Source organism: Peromyscus californicus, unplaced genomic scaffold, assembly GCF_007827085.1.
Source record: "Peromyscus californicus insignis strain IS unplaced genomic scaffold, ASM782708v3 Scaffold_12__1_contigs__length_115047231, whole genome shotgun sequence".
Classification (NCBI taxonomy): domain Eukaryota; kingdom Metazoa; phylum Chordata; class Mammalia; order Rodentia; family Cricetidae; genus Peromyscus; species Peromyscus californicus.
In genome coordinates this window covers 86,533,777-86,552,353 of record NW_026294413.1, presented here as the reverse complement: position 1 = coordinate 86,552,353, position 18,577 = coordinate 86,533,777, and the positions used below count along the sequence as shown (strand labels likewise).

The following is an 18,577-nucleotide window of genomic DNA, read 5'->3' as shown; positions in this document are numbered from 1 at the left end:
GTCTGTAACTCCAGCTCTAGGAGATTCAACCCCCTCTTACCTCTGTGGATGCCTGCATTCACGTTCACATGCCCACGTGCAGACATATACACCTACACATAATTAAAAGTAAGGAAAATATTTTCAAAAGACCCAAACTACAGCTGTATTTAGTAATCCTTGGTAGTATATTTCTATTTTTTTCCCCAGGGTGGTACATTGCTAGCCCATAGCTGTTATGGACAGGTAATTCTAGGAGCATTAGTGCTTTTTCCTGTGAGAGTCCTTCTTGTTCTGTTTTCATTCTTCCATGGCCGCCCTTCTGACAGTTATTTTGTGTTCTAACAAGTTTGTTTTGAACTCATGAAGGTAGACAAAAGGATGTGACAAAGTTGGACTTGTAACAAAGAAAGTCTCAACTGTGGTCAAAACTTCAGTTTTATGGAATTTCTAGAAGTGTTCTGAGCAAAAGAAGTGTGGATCTCAACAGTGTACTAGTTACTTTCCTCTTGTCACCAAATACCCTGATAAAAACAGCATTCAGGAGAAAGTGGTTTGTTTTGGTTCACGGTTTATAGGTATGGTCAGTCTTGGGAAGATCATGGCAGCAGGAGGTTGAAGGAACTGGTCACATTGCATACTGTCAGGAAGCAGAGCCTGATGAAAGCTGGTGCTCAGCTCCCCTCCTTTTATACAGTTCAGAACCTCAGGGAAGGTTGTTACTCAATGGGCAGGTTCTCCCACCTCAGTTAGCCTAATCAAGGTGACCCCTAGGATATGCTCAGAAGCTTGTTTTTCAGTTGATTGAGGATTCATCAAGTTGACAGTTGAGATTAACCACCACCACCAGCTGCTTAGGGTTACTCTAGTTCTTTGTACTGTGGAAGACTTTATAAACAACAGGGCAACCAGACAGGTTGTACTATACAATGTTTACACAACAAGTGGAGGAAAAATCCCAATACTTTGATAGCAGAGAGGCATCTTTGATAGTATTTCAAGAGGACTAAGAACCAACCAAATTGCTTTTGGTTGCTACCTAAGGAATTTACAGGGACCCCTTCTTTAGTGACTCCTCTGGTTCTTCTACCAGCTGCTCTGGGTACACTAGGACTGGACCTTGTGAGTTTAGTACCTTGATCTAATATAGAAATTCACATGACAAATGCTAAGTAGCTGTGTTGTGAAGCACTGGTCCCGGAGGTTTAAAGAGTGTAAAGTTGAGTAAGTTCTCTGCCCATGAGAAGTTTGTAGTACCAGAATAGGCTGCGACACACCAGAGCTTATGATTGAAGTGCTGTCAGAAAGGAACGGCGTCTGCTCTGGAAGATGTTGACAGAGGTATGGTACTATCTTTGTAGAGGGTTGTTTTGAGAAACACTTATTGTCAGAGTAAAGCCTAGAGAGTTAATTGGTCTGAGGACACTCAGATATTGAATTGTTAGTGTAGAAATTACTAATAGGCTTAAATATTTGAAGATTTTTATATTGTTTTGAGACAAGACTGGACTTCAAACTTGCTATGTAACCAGGGCTGACTTAGGGCTGACTTTAGAACTCCTGCTCTTCCTGTCCCCACTTCCCAAGTGCTAGGATTATAGGTATACACAGCCATACCAGGCAAAACATCTCAGGTTCTAATGGAGAAAGCCTTTTTTTTTTTGGTTTTTCGAGACAGGGTTTCTCTGTGTAGCTTTGGAGCCTGTCCTAGAACTCGCTTTGTAGACCAGGCTGGCATCGAACTCACAGAGATCCGCCTGCTTCTGCCTCCCGAGTGCTGGGATTAAAGGCATGTGCCACCACTAGCCTGGCAGAAAGTCTTTTTTTTTTTTTTTTTTTTTTTTTTTTTGGTTTTTCGAGACAGGGTTTCCCTGTGTAGCTTTGCGCCTTTCCTGGAACTCACTTGGTAGCCCAGGCTGGCCTCGAACTCACAGAGATCCGCCTGGCTCTGCCTCCCGAGTGCTGGGATTAAAGGCGTGCGCCACCACCGCCCGGCCCGAAAGTCATTTTTAATAAGAAAGTATTTTGACATTTTCTTTTAAAATAACTTACTAAACCTTGAACTTTTGTGCTGCCTCCTCGTTAATGTAATTGTCAATTTTTGTGAGGTCCCTACCAGTTCTCCCTCTTTGAAAGTAGCAGCAGCCAGAGCCCTCTCTGAGCAGGTAGACCCAGAATTGTGGTGTGGGTCCACAGTGACTACCTGGGAGTGGAGTGAGCCAGCTACCTGACATCAGGAAGGGGGGTAAACTGTTACCATGGGGCTGGGAACATAGCAGCACAGTAAGAATTACACTGTCTGATAAACGGGCCCCAGCTTTTAAACTTTGATATCTGTAAAGCTCCTCTGTTTCTCTCTAACTGCTGAGGGAGAGTTATGTGGAGTGCTTAGATATTTGTCGTGGCTATTTTGATTAATGTTCTGTGTGTCCTTTAAGCATTTTCCTTTTCTGGCATAATATATTTTTATTAATTTTTTAAAACAAAGTGATTGGAGTAGAATGGAAGGAAAAGAGCCAAAAATTTAATTCCTGTCTGTTACTTGCAGAGTACTGGCAGTAGCAAGTTTTAGAAGAGATGAAGTGCCCTTTACTAACAGTATACTACTTTGCTGTTTATACTTTCAAGGTACTTATTTCAAATGTAAACATTATCTTGGCAATGTGGTTTTCAGGTAGAGTTTATAGTGTTAATATTTTGCTAGAAATTTAATTTTGCTTTTTTCGAGGCAGGGTTTCTCTGTGTAGCTTTGGAGCCTGTCCTGGAACTCGCTCTGTAGACCAAGCTGGCCTTGAACTCACAGAGATCTGCCTGGTCTCTGCCTCCCGAGTGCTGGGATTAAAGGAATGCACCACCACAACCCTGCTAATTATTTATTTATTTATATGTGTGAGCAGGTGAGTGCGTGAATGCCGTGGCCTACATATGGTGGGTATGGAGGTTAGAAAACAGCCCATGGGAGTCAGTTCTTTCTTTCTACAATATGTAGGTCTTGGGATTCAAACTCAGGTTAGTGCCCTTTATAGGCCAAGCCATCTCACCAGCCAGGGGGAAAACATTATGCTTTCTGTGCTGGTTAATTTTTTGTCAACTTGACATAGCTTTGGTCACCTGGAAAGAAGGAAATTAACTGAGAAAATGTGTAAGACTGGCCTGTAGGCAAGTCTGAAGGACATTTACTTTTGATTAATTATTTATGTGAGAAGGTCTAGCTGTCAGTTGTTGGTGCTATCCCTGAGCAGGTAGTCCTGGATTGCATAGAAAGTTCTAGCTGAGGCACCAGGGAGATGGTTTAGCAGGTAAAGGTGCTTATCACTAAACGTGATGATCTGAGTTCTGTTCCCAGGACCCATATGGTAGAAGAAAACTGGTTGTCCACGGTTTGTCTTGACCTTCCAGTGCACGCCCTGGCATGTGCCCCCTTCCCCAATAAATAAATGTAAACTAAAAAGATCAAGTTGAGCAAGGCTTAGAGAACCAGACAGTAAGTACTAGGTTTTCCATGACCTTTGCTTCACTTCCCACCTCCACGGTTTCTGGTGTGGACTTCCTCAGTGATAGAGGTGTGACTGGAAAGTTATAAGCTGAAATAAACTCTTTCCTTCCCCAAGTTGGTTTTGGTTAGTGTTTTTATCACAGCAACGCAGAGGCAAGCTATGACTTTTTTTTTTTTTTAAAGCCCTGACTGGCCTGGAATGTGCTATGTAGAACAGACTGGCTTTAAACTCATAGAGACCTGCCTGCCTCTGCTCTCTGTAGTAGTGCTGGGCTTCAAGGCACGTGTGTTAGAACCAAATTTTGGTCCTCTACAAGAGCAGGTAAATGCTTTTAACCACTGATCATCTCTGTAGTTCCTTATTTATTGTGTATGTTTTTGCATGTGTATACATGGTATGCCATGGTACCCATATGGAAGTCAGAGTTGACTTTGTACTACCCACGTGAGTCCCAGGATTGAGCTCAGGTTACTAGGTTTGGTAGCACATATCCTTACCTATTCAGCCCATCTCTCTAGCCTCATATAGAAATTTCTCTTGTTTGAATTCCAGGAAGATTCTGGGACCAGCTCTTGGATTTCTAAGGATCAGAATTTGCTCAGCATCCTCACTGCTAACCACTTTGGTTTCGTCTGTCATTCAAGCTTATTTGGCTGTTTCTTGTCTTCTGCTCTTGCCTAGTACCATCTGTTGCTGATACAGAAGGATTCCAGGAACAGGTGAGTTACATCATGTTGCTCCTCTAGTCAGACTCTGCCTCCCTCCTCACTTTGTAGTTTCCCAGTTAGCTGTTGTCACCAAAGAGGATATCTGCTATAGCCAGCCTGCTTAGGGGACTCCTTCCTTAGGGCCTTTGCACATGTTTTGTCTTCTTCTGGAATGTTCTTCCTATAGAGGTGAATGTAATTAGATCCTTGCTACCTTGGGGGTCCTTTTCCCAGAAATCATCTTAGATGACTAAAATTTCACCCTTTCCCAATATTTCATATTACGTATTTATCTTGTGTATTATTTTTTTCCCTTGCTAGACTATATGTTTATATTTTTCTTTTTTCTTTTTTGTATTTTTGAGACAAGGTTTCTATGTGTAGTCCTGGCTGTCTTGGAACTAACTCTGTAGACCAGGCTGGCCTTAAACTCACAGAGTCTTTGCCTCTGCCTCCTGAGTGCTTGCATTAAAAGTGTGCAGCATGCCGGGCGGTGGTGGCGCACGCCTTTAATCCCAGCACTTGGGAGGCAGAGGCAGGCAGATCTCTGTGAGTTCGAGGCCAGCCTGGACTACCAAGTGAGTCCCAGGAAAGGCACAAAGCTACACAGAGAAACCCTGTCTCGAAAAAACCAAAAAAAAAAAAGAGACAAAAAGTGTGCACCACTACTCCCCAACTCTAGACTATATATATATTTCTATAGGACAAATTTTTGGTCTTTGTTGTTTCCTGGTCTCTACCACCGCCAGCCAAGATGTTTTAATAACCTAAGGTTTTTCATGATAGTAAAGACTGTCTGCTTCTGGCAGCACCAATTTACTTCAAAAAAAAAAAAAAAAAAAAAAAAAAAGATGATGGACATCAGAGAACCTCCATATGGAGTTTTGCTTTTATTGTGGCAAAATTAGCCACTGGGGCCAGGCAGCAGTGGTGTACGCCTTTAATCCCAGCACTTGGGAGCCAGAGCCAGGTGGATCTCTGAGTTCGAGGCCAGCCTGGTCTACAGAGTGAGTGAGATCCAGGACAGGCACCAAAACTACATGGAGAAACCCTGTCTCAAAAAAAGAAAAAAAAAAAAAAAAGAAAGAAAATATGTTCTTAGGAGAAATGGCTCAGTGGTTTAGAGCACTAGTGGTTCTTCCAGAGGACCCAGGTTCACTTCCAAGCCCCCCATGTGTCAGCTTACAGCTGTCTGTAACTCTAGTTACAGGGGAATCTGTTGCCTCCTTCTAGTCTCCAAGAGCACCAGGCATGAACATGTACACCTACATACATTCAGAGAAAATACTCATTACATGTAAAATAAAAAAAATATTAAAAAAAATAAGTTAGCTGGGTGGTGGTGGCGCACGCCTTTAGTCCCAGCACTCGGGAGGCAGAGCCAGGCGGATCTCTGTGAGTTTGAGGCCAGCCTGGGCTACCAAGTGAGTTCCAGGAAAGGCGCAAAGCTACACAGAGAAACCCTGTCTCGAAAAACCAAAAAAAAAAAAAGTTAGCCACTGGGCAAGAAACTGCCCTTGCCTCAACTGCTGACAGTATGCTGTTCAAATTGGGCAAACAGGACTCAAAAGAAGGGAACTGCCAAACTTTGCCCAAGATAAGGTAGGACAGTCCTTCAAAAATTTTCTGTTTCACAGAAAAGTCTGTCAGATTTTCTAGGTCTGTAGGTCAGCATTGCAGGGGAACTTTGGGTGACTGTCCAGGCAGCCAGCTGTCTCTGTCATTTCTATAGTTTTGGAAGTTGTTTGCTCTATACTTCCTGTTTACCGCAGGTAATATTATATCCTTCTCAGGTCTTTGATGGGGTTAAGGACTAGATAGTTACAGTTACAATTTTCCTTGGTCCCAAATTCAGAAAAGAAACTTAAGAGATGTAAAGTTTATAAGGTTGAGACACATAAAAAGCTTAACTTATTTATCTAAGAAGATGTTTTTTAGGTCTAAAAAGATATTTTTAGGATGATAATACAAGTTATGATAGAAAATAGTTCAATACAAAACTTTGTACTCATCAACATAGGATAGATAATACAGTATTTTTTTTTTTTTTGAATTTGCCAGTACTAATGGACTGGTATATTGTGAATGTATTTGTTACTTGATAATTATTCTTATTGTGTATAGTTTTACTGTGCTAGAGTTAAAACCTTCCCATTTTATTTATACAAAAAGGGGGGAAATGTTGTGGGATATTTAGTACACTGTGAAGATGTATTGCTGTCCAACAGATTTGTCATTTAGTTGATCTTAGATATAATCAAGTTGAAACCAAAGTTAACCACAGAAAGAAAAAAGAGGGATTTTTGAATGGAAAGATGATAGAGTGGCAAACAGGAACCAGATCTTGCAGAGACTGTAGATCCTGATAAGGGGTTTGCATTTCACTACATAGGTAATTATCCAGAGCCTTTACGATTCTGACATGATCTGCTTTGTCATTGATTTATTTATTGATTGATTGTCCTAGTTCATTCTGTTGTTGTGGTAAAGTAGCTTGACCAAAAACAATGTGGTGAGGAAAGGATATCCTTATTTGACTTACATTTCCATGTCAGAGTCTGTCATTGAGGGAAGTCTGGGCAGAAACTCAAGGCAGGAATCGAGCTAGAAACCATGGAAGCATGATGCTGACTCACTCGCAGGCTCATGCTTAGTTAGCTTTCTTACACAGCCTGTGACCCCCTGCCTAGGGATGGTGTTGCCCACAGTGGGCAGGACTCTCCTGCTTCAGTTAATAAGACAACCCCCTTGTAGACATGCCCACTGGCTAATTTCAACTAGAGAAATCGTCAATCAAGCCTTTCTTTGTAGATGATTCCAGGCTATGTCACATTGACAATTAAAACTAATGAGGATACTTTATTACTTTTCATCTTGATGAACAAACTGTTGCTTTAATCTGTAACATTTCAATTCCTTGTTCCATAGAGCTCATGTTAATACTATAATATCAAACTTAGTCCCAACTTTTTAAAGTACCATAGTCTTTAAATTTTCAACACTCTAAAAATCCAAGCTCTTTTTAAAAACCCAAAATCTCTTAATTGTGGGGCCCTGTAAAATAAAAATTAGGTCATATACTTCCCCAAAGGAAAGAATTCTCATGTTATCAGATCAAAGCAAAACCAACATATAGCAGTGTAACTCAAGATGCTGTAGCTTAGTGTCCAGCAGCCTACCTCTCCAGCTCTGCCACCTGAAGTGCACACACCTTGCCTTGGAGGCTGAGGCTGACTTCGTCCTTTTATTGTCCTTGGTGGACATCCCATGGTCCTGGCATCTCCTATATCCTAGGGTTCCCATTGCACTTGAAGCTGCGCTTTTACCAGTGGCCTCTTCTGCCCTCTGCAGGGACTCTAACCCTGGCACACAGTGCCACATGGGGACTTCTACACATTGCCAAATTCTGCTGCCTTGCACTCCCCTTTCCCTGCCCCCACACATATACAGTTTCTGTGTGATGAGGAAATACTTCCCAGGAGATTTTGCCTCAGTGGTGTTAATCGCTTATCAATCCCAGCCAGTCTAATTAATGAGTTCCAGAACAGATAGGGCTACACATTTGAGACCCTGTTTCAAAAGAAAAACAAAGACAGGTGGGTTTTTTCAGTCTGAGTTTACTAGCATCCTATTTTCTCAGTGTAGCACAGGTTTTTACTTTACTAGTGCTAATACTTTGTTAATCACAGCTGATTCTTCAGTCTCAGCTGCCTGGCAACCATAGATTGATTGATTGATTGATTGATTGATTGATTGATTGATTGATTCTCTTTCTTTCTTCCTTCCTTCCTTCCTTCCTTCCTTCCTTCCTTCCTTCCTTCCTTCCTTCCTTCCTCTCCTTCCTTCCTTCCTTCCTTCCTTCCTTCCTTCCTTCCTTCCTTCCTTCCTAATAAATTATTTATTCTTATTTTATGTGCATTGTTTTTTTGCCTGCATGTGTGAGAGTTTCAGATCTTAGAATTACAGACAGTTGTGAGCCATCATGTGGGTGCTGGGGATTGAACCCTGGTCCTCTGGAAGAGCAGACAGTGTTCTTAACCTCTGAGCCATCTTCAGCCCTCAACCATAGATTCCCCCCCCCCCCCCCCCCCCCCCCCCCCCCCCAGTTTCCCTGTAGCTTTGAAGCCTGTCCTGGAACTTGCTTGTAGACCAGGCTGGCCTTGAACTCACAGAAATCCGCCTGTCTCGGCCTCCTCAGCGTTGGGATCAGCATGCGCCACCACCACCCAGCCCTACCATAGATTCTTAAAGATCCAAACACATCACACAGATGGCCCTAATAGGGTCTTTGTTTCCCTTTGCAACCTCACAAGCCAATCCTCTATTGTTTACATTTCTCTCAGATCTTCCAAGCTCCAATAACAGTAGCTCATGAAGCTCTGAGTTCTTAAATGCTTTCCCAGCCCAAAGTTCTAAAATCTTCCATAGCTGTCCAACAAAATAGTCGAAGAGCATAAAAAGCCAAATGGTCAGGTCTGCTTAAGCAACACTCACTCCTAATACCAATTTATGTTTTAGTTCATTCTGTTGCTGATAAAACACTCTGACCAAAAGCAGCTTGGGGAGAAAAGGGTTTATTTAGCTCACACATCCAGGTCACAATCCATCATTGAGTCAAGGAACTTATGGCAGGGGTCTGGAGGCAGGAACCATGGAGGAACATTGTTTGCTGGCTCACTCACAGGCTGATGTTTAGCTTGCTTTCACATACAGCCTGCCTAGGAATAGTATCAACCACAAGTAGACAAGGCACCCCTGAATTAATAAGCAAAACAACCCCACCCACAGATATCCCACAGGCCAATCTGATCTAGGCAGTTCTTTCAGTTGAGGATTTTTCTCTTAGATGACTCTTGGCAGTGTCAAGTTGATAAGGATAACTAAGATGGCTGGTTAGTTTTTATGAAGTCAGGTCTCTATATACTCCAGGCTGTCCTAGAACTCACTGTGTAGCCCAAATTGATCTCAAACTCAAAGCAGTCCTCCTTCCTCAGTGGTGGGATTACAGGTGTGAGCCTCATGTCTAGCTGGTTTTGCCTTTTAAAAGATATCTATATGCTATGTGGAAAATGGACTTCCTTCAAGAGTGAGGAGACAATCGAACTTGTCAAGGTGAATTAGTATGATGGCACTGAAAATAGAAGTGATCAATTTTACTATAGTATGATGATGTAGACTTAGTAGGATTTGCTAGTAGATGGAGCGAAGGCAGAAGAGATTTGTGTTGAGAAATAGAATTAGAGTTCAGTTTTTCTTTGCACACAAAACATTAAATGAAGGTTCCAAATGAGTTAGTTGGACATATGTGTCTGGAATTCAGAGAGTAAGTCCAAATAATCATTGATAATATTTATAGCCATGAGTTTACATGACATTGGCTAAGAAGTGAATGCCAAATGTGAATGGAAAAAAAAGTGAACTTAATACCAAACCCTGTAGAATTCTAATCTTTAGAGTTCAATCTCAGTAGAGGCAACAGAGGAATCTAGGATTAGCTATAGAGGAAGAAAGGAAACCAGGAGAGTAGAGTCATAGCAGAGAAGATAAGAGCTTTAGGGACTTGAAGTTGACTATTTATATTGCTGTGTAGAACAGAGCAAGAAGAGCTTAGAAGATAGAGGGAAAACATTGAATTTGGTGATAGGCTATTGATAATCTGGACAAAAGCAATGCCAGTGAAGTAGAGAAAACTGAATCAAGATTGTAAGAATGGCATATGTAGACAAGGCTGAATTGAAACATGTTACTGTGAAAAGGAAGCAGAGAAAAGAGAAGTAACATTCTCTTTTGGCGGAGGAGCAACGGGAGAGCCACCTTCTTCTCTTCCTCTTCCTCCTCCTTCCTCTTCCTTCCTTCTTTCTCCTTCCTCCTCCTCCTCTTCTCTTCTTCTTCCTCCTTGTTCTCCTTCCTTCCTTCCTTCCTTCCTTCCTTCCTTCCTTCCTTCCTTCCTTCCTCCCTCTCCCCCTCCCCCTCTGTTTCTTCTTCATTGAAGTGGCAACATTAGAGCATTTTTTGCTGCCCCTTTGAACCAATGCAATAGAGCTTGACACAGAAGGAAAAGTGGAGGCTCTGTTATGCTACAGAGCAAAAAGAACAGCGTATCATTTTGTAGTTAAGTTTTGTCTCAACCTTCCTGACACTGACCCTTTAATACAGTTCCTCAATATTGTGGTGACCCCCAACCATAAAATTATTTTCATTGCTACTTTATAACTGTAATTTTGCTACTATTATAAATTGTAATGTAAATATCTGATATATGACTCCTGTGAAAGGGTCATTCAATCCCAAAGGGGGGCATGACTCATAGATTGAGAAACACTGGTCTAGAGACTGAAAGCAGCTGCAGCAGGTGGTGGAAATATAAAGGAAGCTTATTTGTTGGCATTCATATGACTGTAGAATTAACTTTAAAAAAACCCTATTTCTTGTATCTCAGTTTTCTAAGTATTCGTTGACTTTGTCTAAAAGAAGCAAAGAGCAGCCGGGCAGTGGTGGCACATACCTTTAATCCCAGCATTTGGGAGGCAGAGCCAGGCAGATATCTGTGAGTTCAAGGCCAGCCTGGTCTAAATATAAGTGAGATCCAGGACACACACCAAAACTACACAGCGAAACACTGTCTCTAAAAGGAAAAAGAAAACAAAAATAAATAAATAAAAAAATAAAAAAGAAGCAAAGAGCAGAAGTTTATTGCTGCTTCCTATACACTGAAGCAGGATTGACTTGCCCATGTCCTGAGACAATCTGTGAAATCTGTGCTGTTGTGATCTCAGGCTGTAATTGTAGACCAGAGGGTGTTGGGGTGTTCTATGGGGCTGCTGAGTTTAGAACCACCCAACTGTACCAACTTTGTACTTAGGTGTGTGAGCTTGAAGTTGAAGTTCTGATAACATACTTACAAATGACTGTGTCCTCAGTGTTAGTATCTAATTGCTTTCCTTTTACTAATAAATGGCAAGTACCAGAAAGACAGTGAAAAGCAACTTTTGTTGTTGTTGGTTGTGATGCTGGAAATCAAAACCAGGGCATCACACATGCCAGGCAGTTGCTGTACCACTGAGCTACATTCCTCATCCTAACTGGTGTGTGTGTGTGTGTGTGTGTGTGTAGAGGTTTTTTTGTTTTTTGTTTTTTGTTTTTTTTTTTTTATTTGGTTGAGACAGGTTCTCACCATGTAATTCTGGCTGTTCTGGAACTCACTCTGTAGACCAGGCTGGCCTTGAACTCACAAAGATACACCTGCCTCTGCCTCCTGCATGCTAGTATTAAAGGCATGTTCCATCACAGCAACCTTACCTTTTTTGATGAAGTAAATCCCTTGCCATCTAAACAAGAAAAATAAAAGAGTCAGTTGTAAGCTTTATTTTCCCCTTATTTTAAAAATAGTGGTTTTTTTGTTCTTTTAAGGAGAAAAGGCAGCCGGGCGGTGGTGGCGCACGCCTTTAATCCCAGCACTCGGGAGGCAGAGCCAGGCGGATCTCTGTGAGTTCGAGGCCAGCCTGGACTACCAAGTGAGTTCCAGGAAAGGCGCAAAGCTACACAGAGAAACCCTGTCTCGAAAAACCAAAAAAAAAAAAAAAAAAAAAAAAAAAAAAAAGGAGAAAAGGCTCATCTACTTTGAAATATACAAAGATTTTTTTTTAGTATACCTACAGAGTTGTGTGATTATCGCCATAGTTTAAGCTTAGACTATTTTATTATTCCAGAAAGAAACCTTATATACATTAGCCATTATTCTCTACCCATCTCTTCCTACTTCAGCCCGAGGCAATCTTAATCTACTTTCTGTGTCTAGATTTGCCTATGTTGGATGTATTGTGTAAGTGATATTTTATATGTGAACTCCTGTAGTAGGCTTCTTTAATTTAGCATAAAAATTTTTAATGTTATCCATGAGTTGGTGTATATCAATATTTCATTTCTTTTTATTACTAGATAATATTCTGATGAAGGGATATATCATCACATTTTATTTATCCATTCTCAGTGGATGAACATTTGAGTTGTTACTACTTTTTGGCGGTTATCACTAGTGTTGCTGTGAATATTCCTGTACTGATTTCTGTATGGATGTATGTCTTAATTAGTCTTGGAAATAGAATTGGTAAGTCTATGTTTAACTTTTTTTTGTTTTTGTTTTTTTGAGACATGGTTTCTCTGTGTAGCTTTGTGCCTTTCCTGGAACTCGCTTTGGAGACCAGGCTGACCTCACAGAGATCCACCTGCCTCTGCCTCCCGAGTGCTGGATTAAAGGCATGTGCCACCACCAGCCGGCTATGTTTAACTTTTTTGAGGAATTGTCAAACTATTTACCTGAGGGTCCATACTATTTTTATAACAGTAGATTTTTGTTTCCCTGTATATCCGTGGCTGTCCTGAAACTCACTCTATAGACCAGGCTGGCCTTGCACTCAGATCCACTTGGATGAGCTACCACGCCTGACTTGGTCCATACTATTTAATATTACTGTGAATACTCTGTGAAGGTTTTTGTTTCTTTTCAGCCTCACCAAGTTGTTATTCTTTCATTTAAAATTATTATAGTTATCCTTGTGGGTTTAATTGGAACTATAACATTAAAATACTGCAAATGCCATTATATGTTCACTGAAGTTGTGAATATTTAAAACTATGACTATAAGAAGTGACTGTGTAGAGGTCTGTTACTTTTTATATGACTTGAAGCTTGTTTTAGCTTTTTAAGTGGCTCTAGCTGAGATGGGGCTGCTTTTATATTCTCATTTTGGATAGTCCTCTGGTTTCAGAATTGATCTAGACTATATTAAAGTTTATATTGATTGTGTTCTCTCCTCTTCACCATGCTAGGGATGAAATCTGGGGCCTTAAACATGCCAGGCAAGTGCTGCTACCCCCAACCAAACTCCTCCCTAGCTCTGACTCTACCTTTTGTCATCTATTCACCCTGTCAATTTATGTTGAGGGCCGTTCCCACCCCTTTTAAAGAATCTTACCTAGTCTGGCCTTGAATTTGCAATCCTCCTGCCTCAGCCTCCAGATTGCTGATACTATAAATGCTGGCCCCATGCCTGATCTGTTCTTAAGAGTCTAGTCCTGGGCTGTTGGGATTGCTCAGTGGGTAAAGGTACTTGATGTCAAAGCTGATGACCTGAATTTGATCCCAGGAACTCATATGGCAGGAGAGAACCAACTCCCACAAGTTGTCCTCTGGCTTCCACACATGTGCTATAGTGCACAAATATGCATGTGTACACACACACACACACACACACACACACACACACACACACACACACTCTCTCTCACAAATAAATAAATCTTTACAAAAACCCAAAAAACTATCTAAAAGAGTCCAGTGCTGACAGAACCCAGAGCATATGCTGGTGACACTTGATTTTATGATATGGGTGTAAAGTATGTAGCATAGCTGAACAGGCTTGAAAAACACTAGGTATACTATTGTTCTCTAGAGCTTTTTTACAAAGAAGGAGGACCTGTTACCAGGAACAGCACTCAGGTATATTTATTATGTTTGTTCACTGATTCATTGGATTGTAGTTCTAAAAACTTTCTATAGGTAGTTATCTATCTTCTTTTCTATATTGAGACTTTAGAACATACGTAAAATGAGAAGAAATGAGAGAAGATGAAGAAATCCATTTTGGGAGGGGAAGCCTTTCCCATAAAGTGTTTTTCTTTTTTGGATAGCCAGTAGATTAGTATGATGGAGAAGGAACTTAGGTTTTGAATTTGTGTTATGTGTAAATTAAATAATACAATTTCTTTGGATCTCCATCCCAATTTCTTTGGATCTCCATTCCTTGGCTTCTAAAATTGGGAGTGTTTCAAATGTTGATGGGATGGGTGAAATAATCATATTGCATTGTGCTTGGTATAGTGATCACTCAGATGTCAGCTCTGTTTCTCCCTCATCTCAGAGCAGTTTATTTAAAGAAGAAGATCCTTATAAATAAATAGTGCTCCTTCTTGAAATAATTAAACTGGTTGTTATCTCAAAGTAACAAGACAATTGAGACCATTTTGGCAAGATTAAATATAGTAATGTACTTAGTTATACACACTGAGCATCTCTAGTTTGAATTGTTCATTAGGGATGCTCACTGGCAAAGTCTATAAATATTCTAGAATCTGAAATTTAAAACACTTCTTATGACAGGCATCAGATACTCTTAATAAGATACATATTTCTTAGAATATGTAAAAAATTGATGTGATTTAAAACCACTGTTTATTATTAGAATTTATAGTTTTTTAAAAAATCAAGTCTAGACTCTGTTTTTCTTTTTCTCTTTCTTTTCTTTTTTTTTTTTTTTGAAACAAGGTCTTACTATGTAACCCTGGCTGTCCTGGAACTCACTTTGTAGACCAAGCTGTGCTCAAACTCACAGATACCTGTCTGCCTCTGCTTCTCAAAGTTCTGGAATTAAAGGTGTAAGCCAATACCCCTGGCTAGACTCTTATTATTTCAAAATACAGTATTAGTAAAAAAATAAATAAATAACCCCTCCCCTGCTTTGGGGACAGAGTCTTGTAGTCCAGATGGCACCAACTCACTGTGACCCTGAATTTCTACTTTTTGTTTCCATCTCCCTAGTTCTAGGATTATAGCCACCACACCCTGTTTATAGTGCTAGGGGTTTAAACCAGGGCTTTGTGTGTGCTAGGCAAACAGACAGCTCAGTAAGGTACATACTCAGCTCTGTCAAGTACAAATTGTTTACAGGAAGAGATTTTTACTTGTGCTCTAAAATCAGTTACTTCCCCCAGCCCACGGCACATACCCCCCACCCCCGTTTCCCCCCACTTGCCCCCCCCCCCCCAAGACAGGGTTTCTTTGTGTAGCCCTTGCTGTCTTGTTTTGTACACCAGGCTGGCCCGGAACTCAGAGATCCACCTGTCTCTGCCTCCTGAGTGCTGAGATTAAAGGCGTGCACCACTACTGTCCAGCCAGTTACTTTTTTTTCATCAGTAGTTTGTGAGGATGCTGATACATGACAGATCATACATTTAAGGTTTTATATTTCATCTTTGTACTGAAAATCACAAATATGTCTTAGTTGAGAAAACTGTTGTTTTTATCTAAGGTAAGCTTCTGGCAAGTCATTATAGATGGAATTTGTTTGCATCTTGAGTAATGCTTCTGTAAATACAGTGACTGCCTAGTTACATTTTGAATAAATTCAAGACTCCATTAGGAGCCTGTTGTCCAGAATTATTGTTAATCTGGTGGCATAATTCTTGTGTTGTAGTTAATATGAAATTTTTCTTTTTTGATAAAGTAAATTCAGCAGAAAGCTTTTCTCTGGTCAGGTTTGGACAACGCTGCTGCTCATAACACTTGATTCTACCCAAGGTGCTATTTTAGCTTTTTCTGTTTTTGTATTTGTTTTTTTAATGCTCTGTATAGAAGAGGTTCCTTCCTCCCCCCATTTAGAGGGTAGAATAATGACCACTTTAGCACTGTGTACAAATCATTGTAATGTAAATATAAATGTAAAATGTAACAAGTTTTATGAGTTGTTCTGTCTCCATTTAAGGCTACCATGGAAGAGATGGAGAAATGCATTTTTGCCACTGTTACAATAAAGGACCATGGCACAGCAATTCCTAGAGTAGAGTTCTAGATGATTGGTCTTTCAGATGCTTTACTTACAAAACCGTGACTTAGGATTTGGGAATCATGACAGAAAATATTTTTTTTGTAATTTTCTATAACAAAGTTTCCTTTTATTTTTTTTTAGTAATGTTTTTCAGAATTTAACCATTTCGATATGTTTTCAGTTGATAATTAAGGAGTTATGACCTTTCAAAGGTCTCATTGCTTTTTTCATGTTCCTTGTGTTTCTCTGTCCAGTTTACATACCTTGTTTTCCAGTTTTATTTGGTGATCTTCTTGGCAATAACCCAGCTCCTGCTTCTGTTCTTATTGCAGGTATATTTTTGCAGTGCTTTTGCTTAAAAATAGGGTTTTTGGGCCTGGAGAGATGGCTCAGAGGTTAAGAGCACCGACTGCTCTTCCAGAGGTCCTGAGTTCAATTCCCAGCAACCACATGGTGGTTTACAACCATCTGTAATGAGATTTGGTGCCCTCTTCTGTATACATAATAAATAAATCTTTAAAAAAAAAAAAAGGGTTTTGTGTGTTGGGCATGCACTCCACCATTAATCTGTATCCGTGCCCTAATACCAGGGGTTCTTAAACTTTTTGGCATTCATACACATACCTCATGAAGTGTTCTGAGTAATGGATGTAAACATATAAAATTAAAATGTATAACATTTAAAAAGAAATCAGTTACATATTATTTGTAGTAGTTTAATATGAATGTCTGCTCTTTGGTGGTAAATTACAATTACTGCTAATGTTACTATGATCTGTTGCCTACACTGGAAGAAAATCTTTATAATTTCTACAGGCTAGTAAGAAAACTAAAAAACCTTTTCTTGCTGGGTAGCGGTGGCGCATGCCTTTAGTCCCAGCACTCGGGAGGCAGAGCCAGGCAGATCTCTGTGAGTTCGAGGCCAGCCTGGTCTACAGAGCGAGTTACAGGACATGCACCAAAACTACATGGAGAAACCCTGTCTCAAAAAACAAAACAAAACAAAACAAAACAAACAACCAACAACAACAACAAATAGAAAACCTTTTCTTAATCCATACTCAACTCTTGAGTTCTTTTTGGGGGCCTTAGAATTCCAAGTTAAAAACCTTTCTATAAGCAGTAGGAATAAGATAAATTGCTTAAGGTATAAATGCATTTTAGTAAATTGGCCTTATTTTTCACTGGTGATTTTTAGTCAACGGTGTGAGATAAGGGAATGGGTGAGTTTATTGTACATTGTAGGAGATAATGGTGGAGACAGACCTAGAGGTTCAATTCCTGTCTTGCAGTGATAATATTCTGAGAACTCTTAGAGTATGGCAGTCATTTGCGTGCATAGGATATAAAAAAAACACACATGTACTGTGTTATTCTCAGGCATGGTTGGAAATATCTGAAATAGCATATGGGAGATGCTTGAGTTTTGGAGTCAGACTTGAATTCTGAGGAGGTTTCTTGGTTTTGCTGGAGCCTTGACTTTCTAATTGTGAACTTGATACACAGTGCTTGCTTTAGATTTGTGAAAATGAAATGAGAACATGTCCAAGTGTTTAGAACCTAACCAACCCAGTGCTGTTTCTCTGTGACTGAAAGGCTTTGCCGTTGTCCTATGTGGTCCAGTGTCTCTCAATTAGAGGTTCAGTTTCTTTTTTGTGAAGCAAAGGATGTTGGAGTGATTCTTTTTTGTTTGTTTTGTTTTTAAAGATAGGGTCTCACTGTGTAGATCTGGCTGCTCTTGGACTTGTTACATAGACCAGGCTGGCCTCATATGCAGAGAGATCCACCTGCATCTGCCTCCTGGGTGCTGGGGTTAAAGGCCTAGAAAAGGTTTCTTTTCTCTCTCTCTCTCTCTCTCTCTCTCTCTCTCTCTCTCTCTCTCTCTCTCTCTCTCTCTCTCTCTCCTCTCTTTTGAGACAGGGTTTCTCTGTGTAGCCCTAGCTGTCCTGGAACTCACTCTGTAGATGAGGTTGATTTCAAACTCACAGAGATCTACCTGCTTCTGCCTTCTGAGTGCTGGAATTAAAGGCGTGTGCCACCACTATCCAGTGAAAGGTTTCTTAATAGCTTCCTAATATGGGAAGTTATTTGATGTTAGGAAGTCATCTTGTTAGGATTACCTAGTAGTGATATTAAATTGTTTAGAAGTGACTGAGAACCAGTTTTGAATATGTATTATATGGAAACTATTCCCAAACAGGCCATTTCATTATACCTTAACAGATATTCTGTATAAAAGATGTTTTTATGACCTTACGGGTAAACCAGTTAGTTTTTTTTTCCCCATTATTACAGAATACTTGATTAAAAAACAAAACCAAAAACTTAAATGAGGAAGGATTTGTTCAGGCTCATAGCTTCAGAGATTCAGTCCATGGTAGCTTGGTTGCATGTACTTGGGCAGAATATCATAGCAGTGGGGGCATGTGGGAGAGGCAAGTGAAGAGTCTTTGCCACATGTGCCCACCACATGACAGGAAAGGGTTCCTCAAGGACCTGACTCCAGTGATGTATTTTCTTGTAGAGGTTCAAGAACTTAACGAACTTCCTAAAAACAGTGCCACCACTTAAGAACCCCAAATGACAAGATAATCTTTCCAAGCTAGAGAAATTTGAGTGTGATGAAGGTTACTGTGTGTAAAGCCTATTTTATTTTTTTTAATTGGTAAGCAATACTATCTCACAGCTTCTTCTTTCTTCTCCTTCTCCTCCTTCTTCTTCATCCTCCTTCCTCTTCCTCTTCCTAGTCTTCTTCCTATTCTTCTTCCTCTTCCAATTCTTCTTCCTCTTC

The 18,577-nt window shown here is 40.3% G+C and overlaps 1 protein-coding gene across 7 annotated transcripts in view; it reads left to right on the top strand.

The window, feature by feature from the left end:
• Nucleotides 1-18,577, top strand: part of Sfmbt1 (Scm like with four mbt domains 1) — a 124,106-nt gene that overhangs the window by 32,756 nt on the left and 72,773 nt on the right. For 6 of the 7 annotated variants that reach the window (XM_052733743.1, XM_052733741.1, XM_052733739.1 and 3 more), the window contains exon 2: nucleotides 4,029-4,195. The exons of the other annotated variant lie outside the window; for it this stretch is intronic. The gene's annotated coding sequence lies outside the window, so the exon portion shown is untranslated. The remainder of the gene's footprint in view (nucleotides 1-4,028; nucleotides 4,196-18,577) is intronic. 7 annotated transcript variants of the gene reach the window in all.